Raw genomic sequence first — 16,934 nt, forward strand, 5'->3', positions numbered from 1 at the left:
AGTAATCCGGAAGTTCCCCTTCCAACTAAGAAGGGGAATTGACTTCCCTGAAGCTTCCCGAGCGAGTTCTTGAGGTCCCCGTCACAACTCGACTAGTAACCCCAGCTTTCCGCCACAATTCGAGAAACACGACAAAATTATCCACTCAGTGCGAGATGAGGTAATTTTGCACTGCAGAAGCTCAAGAGAAAATCCACATTCCCGCTTGAAAGGCAAAATGGTACATGACACAATTTATGCCACTCAGAAAGTTCCCTAACATCCGTCCCCAGTGGAGAGGAAAACACACTTCATGGACTCAACTTGAGAAGAGGCCCTATTCCCTTTAAAGGGCTCGAGAGTAATCCGTATGTTCCCCTTCCAGGAAAAAAGGGGACCTGACTTCCCTTAAGTAACTCGACTGACTTGCTGAGGTCACCGTAGCAAATCGAGAAACACCACAAAATTATCCCATCAATGCGAGATGAGGAAATACTGCACTGCACAATCTCCAGAGAAATCCCACATATGCGCTTGAAAAGCAATAGTTTAGTTGACTCATTTTATGTGACTCAGAATGTTCCCTAACATCCATTCTCACTGGAGAGGAGAACACACTTTATGGACTAAACTGGAGAAGAGGCCCTATTCCCATTAAAGGGCTTGAGAGTAATCTGGAAGTTCCCCTTCCAGCACAAAAGGGGACCTGACTTCTCTGAAGTAACTCGAGTGAGTTCCTGAGGTCCCAGTCGCAACTCGAGAAGTACCTCCAGCTTCCCGCCGCAATTCGAGAAACACCACAAAATTAATCCCTCAATGCGAGATGAGGAAATTTTGCGCTGCACAATCTCAAGAGAAATCCCACAGTCCCACTTGAAAGTCAAAAGGGTACTTGATTCCCTTTAGGCCTCTAAGAATGGTCACTAAAATTCATCTTCAGGGGAGAGGAGAAGACATTTTATGGACTCTAATGGAGAAGAGGCAATATTCGCATTTAAAGTCTCAATAGTTATTACGAAATTCCCCTTCCAACACAAAAGGGGACTTGACTTCCCTGAAGCAACCCGAGCGATTTCCGGAGTCCCCTTCACAACTCCAGAAGAACTCACTGCTTCCGCCACAACTGGAGAAACACCACAAAATTATCCACTCAATTTCAGATGGGGTCATTTTGCACGGCAGAATCTCAAGGGAAATCCCACATTCCGCTTGAAAGGCAAAAGTGTACTAGACAGACTTTATGCCAATCAGAAAGACCTCTGACATCTATCCCCATTTGAGAGGAGAACATACTTTATGGACTCAACTCGAGAAGAGGCCCTATTCCCATTAAAGGGCTCGAGAGTAATCCGGAATTTCCCCTTCGAGCACAAAAGGGAACCTGACTTCCCTGAAGTAACTCCAGTGAGTTTCAGAGTTGCTGGTGGTAACTCGAGAAATACGCCCAGCTTCCCGCCGCAATTCGAGAAACACCACAAAATTATCCCCTCAGTGCGAAATGAGGAAATTATGCGCTGCAGAATCTCATGAGAAATCCCACATCCCCGCTTGAAAGGTAAAAGGGTACTTGACACACTTTATGAAACTCAGAAAGTTCCCTAACATCATTGCCCAGTGGATAGGAGAACAAACGTTAAGGACTCAACTTGAGAAGAGGCCCAATTCCCATTAAAGGGCTCGAGATTAATCCGGAAGTTTCCATTCCAGCACAAAAGGGGACCTGACTTCACTGAAGTAACTTGAGTGATTTCCTGAGGTCCCCATCTCAACTCGAGAAGTACCGACAGATTCCCGTTACAAATCGAGAAACACCACAAAATTATCCCCTCAATGCAAGATGAGGAAATTTTGCGCTGCAGAATCTCAAGAGAAATCCCACATTCTCCCTTGAAAGGCTAAACCGTACTTGACTCCCTTTAGGCGACTCAGAATGGTCCATAACATCGTCCTCAGTGGAGAGGAGAACACACATTATGGACTCAAATCGAGAAGAGGCAATATTCCCATTTAACGGCTCGAGAGTAATCTGCAAGTTCCCCTTCCAACACAAAAGGGGACTTGACTTCCCTAAGCAACCCGAGCAAGTTCCGGAGTCCCCTTCACAACTCGAGAAATACCCACTGCTTCCCACAGCAACTGGAGAAACACCACAAAATTATCCCCTCAATTCAAGATGAGGTCATTTGGCATGGCAGAATCTCAAGGGAAATCCCACCTTCCCTCTTGAAAGGCAAAAGTGTACTTGACACACTTTATGCCAATCAGAAAGATCTCTAAGATCCATCCCCATTTGATCCATCCATACTTTATGGACTGAACTCGAGAAGAGGCCCTATTCTAATTAAAGGGCTCGAGAATAATCCGGAATTTCCCCTTCGTGCACAAAAGGGGACCTGACTTCCCTGAAGTAACTCCAGTGAGTTCCAGGGGTGCCGGTGGCAACTCGAGAAATACACCCAGCTTCCTGCCGCAATTTGAGAAACACCGCAAAATTATCCAGTCAATGCGAAATGAGGAAATTTTGCGCTGCAGAATCTCATGAAAAATCCTACATTCCTGCTTGAAAGGCAAAACTGTACTTGACTCCCTTTAGGTGACTCAAAATGGTCCCTAACATCCGTCCTCTGTTGAGAGGAGAACACAACATGTGGACTCAAATGGAGAAGAGGCAATATTACCATTAAAAAGCTGGAGAGTAATCCGGAAGTTCCCCTTCCAACACAAAAGGGGACTTGACTTCCCTGAAGCAATCCGAGCGAGTTCCTGAGGTCCCAGTCACAACTCGAGAAGTACCGACAGCTTACCCCTGCAACTCGAGAAACACAACAAAATTATCCCCTCAATGCGAGATGATGAAATTTTGTGCTGCAGAAGCTCAAGAGAAATCCCACATTCCCGCTTGAAAGGCAAAAGGTTACTTGACACCCTTTATGCCACTCAGAATGTTCCCTAACATCCGTCCACAGTGGAGAGGAGAACAGACTTTAAGGACTCAACTCGAGAAGGAGCCCTATTCGCATTAAAGTGCTCGAGAGTATTCCGGAAGTTCCCCTTCAAGAACAAAAGGGGACGTGACTTCCCTGAAGTAACTCGAGTGAGTACCTGAGGTCCCCGGAGCAACTCAAGTAACACCACAAAATTATCCCCTCAAAGCGAGATGAGGTAATGTTCCGCTGCAGAATTTCAAGAGAAATACCACAGTCCGGCTGGAAAGGCAAAAATGTACTTGACACACTTTATGCCACTCAGAAAGTTCCCTAACATCAGTCCCCAGTGGACAGGAGAACACAATTTATTGACTCAACTCGAGAAGAGGCCCTATTCCCATTATAGAGCTCGAAAGTAATCCGGAAGTTCCCCTTCCAGCACAGAAGGGGACCTGACTTCCCTGAAGAAACTCGAGTGAGTTCCTGAGGTCCCGGATTCAACTTGAGAAGTACCGCCAGCTTCCCGCCGCAACTCGAGAAACACCACAAACTTATCCCCTCAATGCGAGATGAGGAAATTTTGCACTGCAGAATCTCAAGAGAAATCCCACATTCCCGCTTGAAAGGCTAAGGGTACTTGATACAGTTTATGCCACTCAGAAAGTTCCCTAATATCCATAACCAGAAAATAGGAGAACAAACTTTAAGGACTCAACTTGAGAAGAGGCCCTATTCCCATTAAAGAGCTCGAGAGTAATTGGGAAGTTCCCCTTCCAGCACAAAAGGGGACCTGACTTCCCTGAATGAACTTGAGTGAGTTCCTGAGGTCCCCGTCTCAACTCGAGAAGAACCAACAGCTTCCCGCCGCAACTTGAGAAACACCACAAAATTATCCACTCAATGCGACATGAGGAAATTTTGCGCTGCAGAAGTTCAAGAGAAATCCCACATTCCCGCTTGAAAGGAAAAAGGGTACATGACACACTTTATGCCACACTGAAAGTTCCCTAACATCCATCCCCAGGGGAGAGGAGAACAAATTTTAATGACTCACCTCGGGAAGAGGCCCTATTCCCATTAAAGGTCTCGAGAGTAATCCGGAAGTTCCCTTCCAGCACAAAAGGGGACCTGACTTCACTGAAGTAACTCAAGTGAGTTCCTGAGGTCCCCGTCGCAACTCAAGAAGTACCCCCAGCTTCCCGCCTCAATTCGAGAAACACCACAAAATTACCCCTCAATCCGAAATGAGGTCATTTTGTGCTGCAGAATCTCAAGAGAAATCCCGCATTCCCGCTTGAAAGGCAAAAGGGTACTTGACTCCCTTTAGACGACTCAGAATGGTCCCTAACATCGTCCTCAGTGGAAAGGAGAACCCACTTAACGGACTCAAATCGAGAAGAGACAATATTCCCATTAAACATCCAAAGAGTAATCCGGAAATTCCCCTTCCAACACAAAAAGGGACTTGAATTCCATGAAGCAACCCGAGCGAGTTCCTGAGGTACCCGTCACAAATCGAGAAGTACCCACTGCTTCCTGCTTTAATTTGAGATACAACACAAAATTATGCCCTCAATTCGAAATGAGGTCATTTTGCGCAGCAGAATCTCAAGAGAATTCCCAAACTCCCGCTTGAGAGGCAATAGTGTACTTGACACACTTTATGCCACTCAGAAACTTCCCTAACATCCGCCCACTTTGGAGAGGAGAACACAATTTATAAACTCAAATCGAGAAGAGCCCCGATTCCCTTTAGAGGGCTCGAGTGTAACGTGAAGTACACTTTTCAACACAAAAGGGGACCTGACTTCCCAGAAATAACTCGAATGAGTTCCTGAGGTCGCCATCACAACTAAAGAACTACCCCTAGCTTCCATACACCATTCGAGTAACACCCCAAAATTATCCCATGCATGCGTGATGAGGAAATTTTTCGATGCAGCATCTCAAGAGAAATACCACATTCCCTCTTGAAAGGCAAAAAGGTACTTGACACCCTTTATTAGACTCAGAAAGTTCGCTCCCACAGCCGTCCCCTTTGGAGAGAACACTCTTTATGGACTCAATTCGAGATGAGCCCCTGTGCACATTTAAGGGCTCGAGAGGAACCCGGAAGTTCCCCTTCCAGCAGCAAAGGGGACCTGACTTCCCTGAAGCAACCCCAGTGAGTTCCTGAGGTCCCAGTCACAACTCGAGAAGCACTGCCAGCTTCCCACCGCACCTCGAGCAAACACCAAAATTATCCCCTCCATGGGAGATGAGGAAATTTTGCGATGCCGCATCTCAAGAGAAATGAACATTCCCTCTTGAAAGGCAAAAAGGTACTTGACACCCTTTTTTAGACTCAGAAAGTTCCCTCACACATCCGTCCCCTTAGGAGAGAACACAATTTATGGACTCAATTCGAGATGAGCCCCTGTACATTTAAGGACTCGAGAGGAACCCGGAAGTTCCCCTTCCAACACCAAAGGGGACCTGACTTCCCTGAAGCAACCCCAGAGAGTTGCTGAGTTTCCCGAGCAACTCTTGAAGCACCCGCAGCTTCCACCTGAAATCGAGAAACACCCCAAAATTATCCCCTCAATGCGAGATGAGGAAATTTTGCGATGCAGCATCTCAAGAGAAATACCACATTCCCTCTTGAAAGGCAAAAAGGTACTTGACACCCTTTATTCGACTCAGAAAGTTCCCTCACACAGCCGTCCTCTTTGGAGAGGAGAACACACTTTATGGACTCAATTCGAGATGAAACCCTGTGCACATTTAAGGGCTCGAAAGGAACCCAAAAGTTCCCCTTCCAACACCAAAGGGGACCTGACTTACCTGAAGCAACCCCAGCGAGTACCTGAGGTCCCCGTTGCAACTCTTGACCACACCCAGATTCCTGCCGCAACTCGAAAAACACCCCAAAATTATCCCCTCAATGCGAGATGAGGAAATTTTGCGATGCAGCATCTCAGGAGAAATACTACATTCCACCTTGAAAGGCAAAAAGCTACTTGACACCCTTTATTCGACTCACAACGTACCCTCACACAGCCTTCCCTTTTTAGAGGAGAACACACTTTATGGATTCAACTCGAGATGAGCCCCTGTGCACATTTAAGGGCTCGAGAGGAACCAGGAAGTTCCCCTTCCAACACCAAAGGGGACGTGACTTCCCTGAAGCAACCCCAGCAAGTTATTGAGGTCCCCGACGCAACTCGAGAAGCATCCCAAGCTTCCCACTGCAACTCGAGAAACACCCCAAAAATATTCCCTCAATGCGAGATGAGGAAATTTTGCGATGCAGCATCTCAAGAGAAATACCACGTTCCCTCTTGAAAGGCAAAAAGGTACTTGACACCCTTTATTCGACTCAGAAAGTTCGCTCACACAGCCGTCCCCTTTGGAGAGAACACAATTTATATACTCAACTCGATATGAGCCCCTCTGCACATTTAAGGGCTCGAGAGGAACCCGGAAGTTCCCCTTCCAACACCAAAGGGGACCTGACATCCGTGAAGCAACACCAGCGAGTTCCTGAGGTCCCCGTCGCAACTCGATAAGCACACACAGCTTCCCGCCGCAACTCGAGAAACACATCAAAATTATTCCCTCAATGCGAGATGAGGAAATTTTGCGATGCAGCATCTCAAGAGAAATGCCACGTTCCCTCTTGAAAGGCAAAAAGGTACTTGACACCCTTTATTCCACTCAGAAAGTTCCCTCACAGAGCCGTCCCCTTTGGAGAGGAGAACACACTTTATATACTCAATTCGAGTTGAGGCCCTGTGCACACTAATGGCTCGAGAGGAAACCGGAAGTTCCCCTTCCAACAGCAAAGGGGACCTGACTTCACTGAGGCAACCCCAGCGAGTTCCTGACGACCCTGTGGCCACGCAAGAAGTACCCCTGGCTTACCGCCGCAACTAGAGAAACACCCCAAAATTATCCCCTCCTTGAGAGATGAGGAAATTTTGCGATGCAGCATCTCAAGAGAAATACCACATTCCCTCTTGAAAGGCAAAAAGGTACTTGACAACCTTTATTCAACTCAGAAAGTTCCCTCACACAGCCGTCCCCTTTGGAGAGGAGAACACACTTCATGGACTCAATTCGAGATGAGGCCCTATGCTCATTTAAGGGCTCGAGAGGAAACCGGAAGTTCCCCTTCCAACACCAAAGGGGACCTGACTTCACTGAAGCAACCCCAGCGAGGTCCTGACGTCACCGTCGCCACTCGAGAAGTACCCCCAGCTTCCGCCGCAACTCGAGAAACACCCCAAAATTATCCCCTCCTTGAGAGATGAGGAAATTTTGCGATGCAGCATCTCAAGAGAAATACCTCATTACCTCTTGAAAGGTAAAAAGGTACTTGACACCCTTTATTCGACTCAGAAAGTTCCCTCAAATAGCCATCCCCTTTGTAGAGGAGAACACACTTTATGGACTCAATTCTGGATGAGCCCCTGTGCACATTTAAGGGCTCGATAGGAAACCGGAAGTTCCCATTCCAACACCAAAGGGGACCTGACTTCCCTGAAGCAATCCCAGCGAGTTCCTGAGGTGCCCGTCGCAACTCTAGAAGCACCCTCATCTTCCCGCCTCAACTCGAGAAACACCCCAAAATTATCCCCTCTATGCGAGATGAGGAAATTTTGCGATGCAGCATCTCAAGAGAAATACCACATTCCCTCTTGAAAGGCTAAAAGGTACTTGACACCCTTTATTCAACTCAGAAAGTTCCCTCACACAGCCGTCCACTTTGGAGAGGAGAACACGCTTTATGGACTCAATTCGAGAGGAGCCCCTGTGCACATTTAAGGGCTAGATAGGAAACCGGAAGTTCCCCTTCCAACACCAAAAGGGACCTCACTTCCCTGAAGCAACCCCAGCGAGTTCCTGAGGTCCCCATCGCAACTCGAAAAGCACCCCCAGCTTCCCGCCCCAACTCGAGAGACACTCCAAAATTATCCCCTCCATGCGAGATGAGGAAATTTGGCGATGCAGCATCTCAAAAGAAATACCACATTCCCTCTTGAAAGGCAAAAAGGTACTTGACACCCTTTATTCGACTCAGAAAGTTCCCTCACACAACCTTCAACTTTGGAGAGGAGAACACACGTCATGGATTCAATTCGAGATGAGCCCCTGTGCACATTGAAGGGCTCTAGAGGAAACCGGACATTCCCCTTCCAACAGCAAAGGAGACCTGACTTCCCTGAAGCAACCCCAGCGAGTTCCTGAGGTCCCCATCGCAACTCGAAAAGCACCCCCAGCTTCCCGCCCCAACTCGAGAGACACTCCAAAATTATCCCCTCCATGCGAGATGAGGAAATTTGGCGATGCAGCATCTCAAGAAAAATACTACATTTCCTCTTGAAAGGCAAAAAGGTACCTGACACACTTTATTCGACTCAGAAAGTTCCCTCACACAGCCGTCCCCTTTGGAGTGGAGAACACACATTATAGACTCAATTCGAGATGAGTCCCTGCGCACATTTAAGGGCTGGAGAAGAAACCGGAAGTTCCCCTTCCAACAGCAAAGGGGACGTGACTTCCCTGAAGCAACCCCAGCGAGTTCCTGAGGTCCCCGTCGCAACTCGAGAAGCACCCCCAGCTGCCCGCCGCAACTCGAGAAACACCCCAAAATTATCCCCTCCTTGCGAGATGAGGAAATTTGGCAATGTAGCATCTCAGAGAAATACCACATTCCCTCTTGAAAGGCAAAAAGTACCTGACACCCTTTATTCGACTCAAAATCTTCCCTCACACAGCCGTCCCCTATGGAGAGGAGAGCACACTTTATGAACTCAATTCGAGATGAGAACCTGTGCACATTTAAGGGCTCGAGAGGAACCCGGAAGTTCCCTTTCCAACATCAAAGGGGACCTTACTTCCCTGAAGCAACCCCAGCGAGTTCCTGAGGTCCCCGTCGCAACTCGAGAAGCAACCCCAGCGTCCCGCCGCAACTCCAGAAACACCCCAAAATTATCAACTCCATGCGAGATGAGGAAATTTGGCGATGCAGCATGTCTAGAGAAAAACCACATGCACTCTTGAAAGGCAAAAAGGTACTTGACACCCTTTATTCGACTCAGATAGTTCCCTCACACAGCCATTCCCTTTGGAGAGGAGAACACACTTGATGGACTCAATTCGAGATGAGCCCCTGTGTACTTTCAAGGGCTTCAGAGGAAACCGGAAGTTCCCCTTCCAATACCAAAGGGGACCTGAGTTCCCTGAAGGAACCCCAGCGAGTTCCTGAGGTCCCCGTCGCAACTCGAGAAGCACCCCCAGCTTCCCGCCGCAACTCGAGAAACACCCCAAAATTATCGCCTACATGGGAGATGAGGAAATTTGGCGATGCAGCATCTCAAGAGAAATACCACATTCCCTTTTGAAAGGCAAAAATGTACTGGACACCCTTTATTCGACCCAGAAATTTCCCTCATACAGGTGTCCCCTTTGGAGAGGAGAACACACGTCATGGACTCAATTCGAGATGAGCCCCTGTGCACATTTAAGGGCTCGAGAGGAACCCAGAATTTCCCCTTCCAACACCAAAGGGGACCTGATTTCCCTGAAGCTACCCCAGCAAATTCCTGAGGTCCACGTCGCAACTCGAGAAGCACCCCCGGCTTCCCGCCGCAACTCGAGAAACGCCCCAAAATTATCCACTCCATGCGAGATGAGGAAATTTTGCGATGTAGCATCTCAAGAGAAATACCACATTCCATCTTGAAAGGAAAAATGGTACTTGACAGCCTTTATTCGACTCAGAAACTTCCCTCACACAGTCGTCCCCTTTGGAGAGGAGAGCACACTTTATGGATTCAAATCGAGATGAGCCCCTGTGCACATTTAAGGGCTCGAGAGGAACCCGGAATTTCCCCTTCCAACACCAAAGGGGACCTGATTTCCCTGAAGCTACCCCAGCAAATTCCTGAGGTCCCCGTCGCAACTCGAGAAGCACCCCCAGCTTCCCGCCGCAACTGGAGAAACACCCCAAAATTATCGCCTACATGGGAGATGAGGAAATTTGGCGATGCAGCATCTCAAGAGAAATACCACATTCCCTTTTGAAAGGCAAAAATGTACTGGACACCCTTTATTCGACCCAGAAATTTCCCTCACACAGCTGTCCCCTTTGGAGAGGAGAACACACGTCATGGACTCAATTCGAGACGAGCCCCTGTGCAAATTTAAGGGCTCGAGAGGAACCCGGAATTTCCCCTTCCAACACCAAAGGGGACCTGATTTCCCTGAAGCTACCCCAGCAAATTCCTGAGGTCCCCGTCGCAACTCGAGAAGCACCCCCGGCTTCCCGCCGCAACTCGAGAAACGCCCCAAAATTATCCACTCCATGCGAGATGAGGAAATTTTGCGATGTAGCATCTCAAGAGAAATACCACATTCCATCTTGAAAGGCAAAATGGTACTTGACAGCCTTTATTCGACTCAGAAACTTCCCTCACACAGTCGTCCCCTTTGGAGAGGAGAGCACACTTTATGGATTCAAATCGAGATGAGCCCCTGTGCACATTTAAGGGCTCGAGAAGAACCCGGAGTTCCCCTTCGAACATCAAAGGGGACCTGACTTCCCTGAAGCAACCCCAGCGAATTCCTTAGGTCCCGGTCGCAACTCGAGAAGCATCCCCAGCGTCGCGCCGCAACTCGAGAAACACCCCAAAATTATCCCCTCCATGCGAGATGAGGAAATTTGGCGATGCAGCATCTCAAGAGAAATACCACATTCCCACTTGAAAGTCAAAAAGGTACTTGACACCCTATATTCGACTCAGAAAGTTCCCTCACACAGCCGTCCCCTTTGGAGAGGAGAACACACTTGATGGACTCAATTCGAGATGAGCCCCTGTGCACTTTTAAGGGCTCGAGAGGAAACAGGAAGTTAACCTTCCAACACCAAAGGGGAACTGACATCCCTGAAGTAACCCCAGAGATTTCCTGAGGTCCCCGTCACAACTCGAGAAGCACCCCCAGCTTCCCACCACAACTGAGAAACACCCCAAAAATGTCCCCTACATGGGAGATGAGGAAATTTGGCGATGCAGCATCTCAAGAGAAATACCACATTCCCTCTTGAAAGGCAAAAAGATCCTTGACACCCTTTATTCGACTCAGAAACTTCCCTCACACAGCCGTCCCATTTGGAGAGGAGAACACACGTCATGGAATCAATTCGAGATGAGCCTCCGTGCACATTTAAGGGCTCGAGAGGAAACCGGAAGTTCCCCTTCGAACACCAAAGGGGACCTGACTTCCCTGAAGCTACCCCAGCAAATTCCTGAGGTCCCCGTCGCAACTCGAGAAGCACACCCAGCTTCCCGCCCCAACTCGAGAAACGCCCCAAAATTATCCCCTCCATGAAAGATGAGGAAATTTTTCGATGCAGCATCTCAAGAGAAATACCACATTCCCTCTTGAAAGGCAAAAAAGTACTTGATACCCTTTATTCGACTCAGAAACTTCCCTCACACAGCCGTCCCCTTTGGAGGGGAGAGCACACTTTATGGACTCAATTCGAGATGAGGCCCAGTGCACATGTTAGGGCTCGAGAGGAACCCGGAAGTTCCCCTTCCAACAACAAAGGGGACGTGACTTCCCTGAAGCATCCCCAGCGAGTTCCTGAGGTCCCCGTCGCAACTCGAGAAGCACCCCCAGCTTCTCGCCGCAACTCGACAAATGCCCCAAAATTATCCCCTCCATGCGAGATGAGGAAATTTTGCGATGCAGCATCTCAAGAGAAATACCACATTCCCTCTTGAAAGCCAAAAAGGTACTTGACACCCTTTATTCGACTCAGAAAGTTCCCTCACACAGCCGTCCCCTTTGGAGAGGAGAAGACACGTCATGGACTCAATTCGAGATGAGCCCCTGTGCATATTTAAGGGCTCGAGAGGAAACCGGAAGTTCCCCTTCCAACAACACGGGGGAGCTGACTTCCCTGAAGCAACCCCAGCGAGTTCCTGAGGTCCCCGTCCCAACTCGAGAAGCACGCCCAGATTCCAGCCGCAACTCAAGAAACACCGAAATTTATCCCCTCCATGCTAGATGAGGAAATTTTGCGATGCAGCATCTCAAGAAAAATACTACATTTCCTCTTGAAAGGCAAAAGGGTACCTGACACCCTTTATTCGACTCAGAAAGTTTCCTCACACAGCCTTCCCCTTTGGAGTGGAGAACACATATTATAGACTCAATTCGAGATGCGTCCCTGTGCACATTTAAGGGCTGGAGAAGAAACCGGAAGTTCCCCTTCCAACAGCAAAGGGGACGTGACTTCCCTGAAGCAACCCCAGCGAGTTCCTGAGGTCCCCGTCGCAACTCGAGAAGCACCCCCAGCTGCCCGACGCAACTCGAGAAACACCCCAAAATTATCCCCTCCATGCGAGATCTGGAAATTTGGCGATGTAGCATCTCAAGAGAAATACCACATTCCCTTTTGAAAGGCAAAAAGTTTCCTGACACCCTTTATTCGACTCAAAATCTTCCCTCACACAGCCGTCCCCTTTGGAGAGGAGAGCACACTTTAGGAACTCAATTCGAGATGAGCCCCTGTGCACAATTAAGGGCTCGAGCGGAACCCGGAATTTCCCCTTCCAACAGCCAAGGGGACCTGATTTCCTTGAAGCTACCCCAGCAAATTCCTGAGGTCCCCGTCGCAACTCGAGAAGCACCCCCGGCTTCCCGCCGCAACTCGAGAAACGTCCCAAAATTATCAACTCCATGCAAGATGAGGAAATTTTGCGATGTAGCATCTCAAGAGAAATACCACATTCCCTCTTGAAAGGCAAAAAGGTACTTGACACCCTTTATTCGACTCAGAAACTTCCCTCACACAGTCGTCCCCTTTGGAGAGGAGAGCACACTTTATGGATTCAATTCGAGATGAGCCCCTGTGCTACATTTAAGGGCTCGAGAAGAACCCGGAAGTTTCACTTCGAACATCAAAGGGGACTTGACTTCCCTAAGCAACCCCAGCGAGTTCCTTAGGTCGCCATCGCAACTCGAGAAGCATCCCCAGCGTTGCGCCGCAACTCGAGAAACACCCCAAAATTATCCCCTCCATGCGAGATGAGGAAATTTGGCGATGCAGCATCTCAAGAGAAATTCCACATTCCCAATGAAAGTCAAAAAGGTACTTGACTCCCTTTATTCGACTCAGAAAGTTCCCTCACACAGCCGTCCCCTTTGGAGAGGAGAAGACACGTCATGGACTCAATTCGAGATGAGACCCTGTGCACTTATAAGGGCTCGAGAGGAAACCGGAAGTTCCCCTTCCAACACCAAAGGGGACCTGACTTCCCTGACACAACCCCAGCTAGTTCCTGAGGTCCCAGTCCCAACTCGAGAAGCACGCCCATCTTCCCACCGCAACTCAAGAAACACCGAAATTTATCCCCTCCATGCTAGATGAGGAAATTTTGCGATGCAGCATCTCAAGAAAACTACTACATTTCCTCTTGAAAGGCAAAAAGGTACCTGACACCCTTTATTCGACTCAGAAAGTTCTCTCACACAGCCGTCCCCTTTGGAGTGCAGAACACACATTATAGACTCAATTCGAGATGAGTCCCTGTGCACATTTAAGGGCTGGAGAAGAAACCGGAAGTTCCCCTTCCAACAGCAAAGGGGACGTGACTTCCCTGAAGCAACCCCAGCGAGTTCCTGAAGTCCCCGTCGCAACTCGAGAAGCACCCCCAGCTGCCCGCCGCAACTCGAAAAACACCCCAAAATTATCCACTCCATGCGAGATGAGGAAATTTGGCGACGTAGCATCTCGGAGAAATACCACAATCCCTCTTGAAAGACAAAAAGGTACCTGACACCCTTTATTCGACTCAAAATCTTCCCTCACACAGCTGTCCCCTTTGGAGAGGAGAACACACGTCATGGACTCAGTTCGAGATGAGCCCCTGTGAACATTTAAGGGCTCGAGAGGAACCCGGAAGATCCCCTTCCAAAATCAACGGGGACTTGACTTCCCTGAAGCAACCCCAGCGAGTTCCTGAGGTCCCCGTTGCAACTCGAGAAGCATCCCCAACGTCGCGGCGCAACTTGAGAAACACCCCAAATTATCCCCTCCATGCGAGATGAGGAAATTTGGCGATGCAGCATCTCAAGGGAAATACCACATTCCTTCTTGAAAGGCAAAAAGGTACTTGACACCCTTTATTCGACTCAGAAACTTCCCTCACACAGCCGTCCCCTTTGGAGAGGAGAGCACACTTTATGGACTCAATTCGAGATGAGGCCCAGTGCACATGTTAGGGCTCGAGAGGAACCCGGAAGTTCCCCTTCCAACAACAAAGGGGACGTGACTTCCCTGAAGCAACCCCAGCGAGTTCCTGAGGTCCCCGTCGCAACTCGAAAAGCATCCACAGCGTCGCGCCGCAACTCGAGAAACACCCCAAAAGTATCCCCTTCATGAGAGATTAGGAAATTTGGCGATGCAGCATCTCAAGAAAAATTCCACATTCCCTCTTGAAAGGCAAAAAGGTACTTGACACCCTTTATTCGACTCAGAAAGTTCCCTCACACAGCCGTCCCCTTTGGAGAGGAGAACACACTTGATGGACTCAATTCGAGATGAGCCCCTGTGCACATTTAAGGGCTCGAGAGGAAACCGGAAGTTCCCCTTCCAACAGCAAAGGGGACGTGACTTCCCTGAAGCATCACCAGCGAGTTCCTGAGGTCCACGTCGCAACTCGAGAAGCAACCCCAGCTTCCCGCCGCAACTCCAGAAACACCCCAAAATTATCCCCTCCATGCGAGATTAGGAAATTTGGCGATGCAGCATCTCAAGAGAAATACCACATATCCTCTTGAAAGGCAAAAAGGTCCTTGACACCCTTTATTCGACTCAAAATCTTCCCTCACACAGCCGTCCCCTTTGGAGAGGAGAGCACACTTTAGGAACTCAATTCGAGATGAGCCCCTGTGCACATTTAAGGGCTCGAGAGGAACCCGGAATTTCCCCTTCCAACAGCAAAGGGGACCTGATTTCCCTGAAGCTACCCCAGCAAATTCCTGAGGTCCCCGTCGCAACTCGAGAAGCACCCCCGCCTTCCCGCCGCAACTCGAGAAACGTCCCAAAATTATCAACTCCATGCGAGATGAGGAAATTTTGCGATGTAGCATCTCAAGAGAAATACCACATTCCCTCTTGAAAGGCAAAAAGGTACTTGACAGCCTTTATTCGACTCAGAAACTTCCCTCACACAGTCGTCCCCTTTGGAGAGGAGAGCACACTTTATGGATTCAATTCGAGATGAGCCCCTGTGCTACATTTAAGGGCTCAAGAAGAACCCGGAAGTTTCACTTCGAACATCAAAGGGGACCTGACTTCTCTAAGCAACCCCAGCGACTTCCTTAGGTCGCCGTAGCAACCCCAGCGAGTTCCTTAGGTCGCCGTCGCAACTCGAGAAGCATCCCCAGCGTCGCGCCGCAACTCGAGAAACACCCCAAAATTATCCCCTCCATGCGAGATGAGGAAATTTGGCAATGCAGCATCTCAAGAGAAATTCCACATTCCCAGTGAAAGTCAAAAAGGTACTTGACTCCCTTTATTCGACTCAGAAAGTTCCCTCACACAGCCGTCACCTTTGGAGAGGAGAACACACTTGATGGACTCAATTCGAGATGAGACCCTGTGCACTTTTAAGGGCTGGAGAGGAAACCGGAAGTTCCCCTTCCAACACCAAAGGGGACCTGACTTCCCTGACACAACCCCAGCGAGTTCCTGAGGTCCACGTCGCAACTCGAGAAGCAACCCCAGCTTCCCGCCGCAACTCCAGAAACACCCTAAAATTATCCCCTCCATGCGAGATTAGGAAATTTGGCGAAGCAGCATCTCAAGAGAAATACCACATATCCTCTTGAAAGGCAAAAAGGCACTTGACACCCTTTATTCGACTCAGAAAGTTCCCTCACATAGCCGTCCCCTTTGCAGAGAACACACTTTAGGACTCAATTCGAGATGAGCCCCTGTGCACATTTAAGGGCTCGAGAGGAACTTGGAAGTAACCCTTCCTACAACAAAGCGGACGTGACTTCCCTGAAGCAACCCCAGCGAGTTCCTGACGTCCCCGTCGCAACACGAGAAGCACCCCCAATTCCCGCCGCAACTCGAGAAACACCCCAAAATAATCCCCTCTATGCGAGATGAGGAAATTTTGCGATGCAGCATCTCAAGAGAAATACCACATTCCCTTTTGAAAGGCAAAAATGTACTGTACACCCTTTATTCGACCCAGAAATTTCCCTCACACAGCTGTCCACTTTGGAGAGGAGAACACACGTCATGGACTCAGTTCGAGATGAGCCCCTGTGCACATTTAAGGGCTCGAGAGGAACCCGGAATTTCCCCTTCCAACAGCAAAGGGGACCTGATTTCCCTGAAGCTACCCCAGCAAATTCCTGAGGTCCCCGTCGCAACTCGAGAAGCACCCCCGGCTTCCCGCCGCAACTCGAGAAACGCCACATAATTATCCACTCCATTCGAGATGAGGAAATTTTGCGATGTAGCATCTCAAGAGAAATACCACATTCCCTCTTGAAAGGCAAAAAGGTACTTGACACCCTTTATTCGACTCAGAAACTTCCCTCACACAGTCGTCCCCTTTGGAGAGGAGAGCACACTTTATGGATTCAATTCGAGATGAGCCCCTGTGCACATTTAAGGGCTCGAGAGGAACCCAGAAGTTCCCCTTCCAACATCAACGGGGACTTGACTTCCCTGAAGCAACCCCAGCGAGTTCCTGAGGTCCCCGTTGCAACTCGAGAAGCATCCCCAACGTCGCGGCACAACTTGAGAAACACCCCAAAATTATCCCCTCCATGCGAGATGAGGAAATTTGGCGATGCAGCATCTCAAGAGAAATACCACATTCCCTCTTGAAAGGCAAAAAGGTACTTGACACCCTTTATTCGACTCAGAAACTTCCCTCACACAGCCGTCCCCTTTGGAGAGGAGAGCACACTTTATGGACTCAATTCGAGATGAGGCCCAGTGCATATGTT

The sequence above is a fragment of the Moschus berezovskii genome, chromosome 7 (assembly GCF_049115385.1).
Source record: "Moschus berezovskii isolate FMDL1 chromosome 7, NW_MosBer_1.0, whole genome shotgun sequence".
In the NCBI taxonomy this organism is placed as follows: Eukaryota; Metazoa; Chordata; class Mammalia; order Artiodactyla; family Moschidae; genus Moschus; species Moschus berezovskii.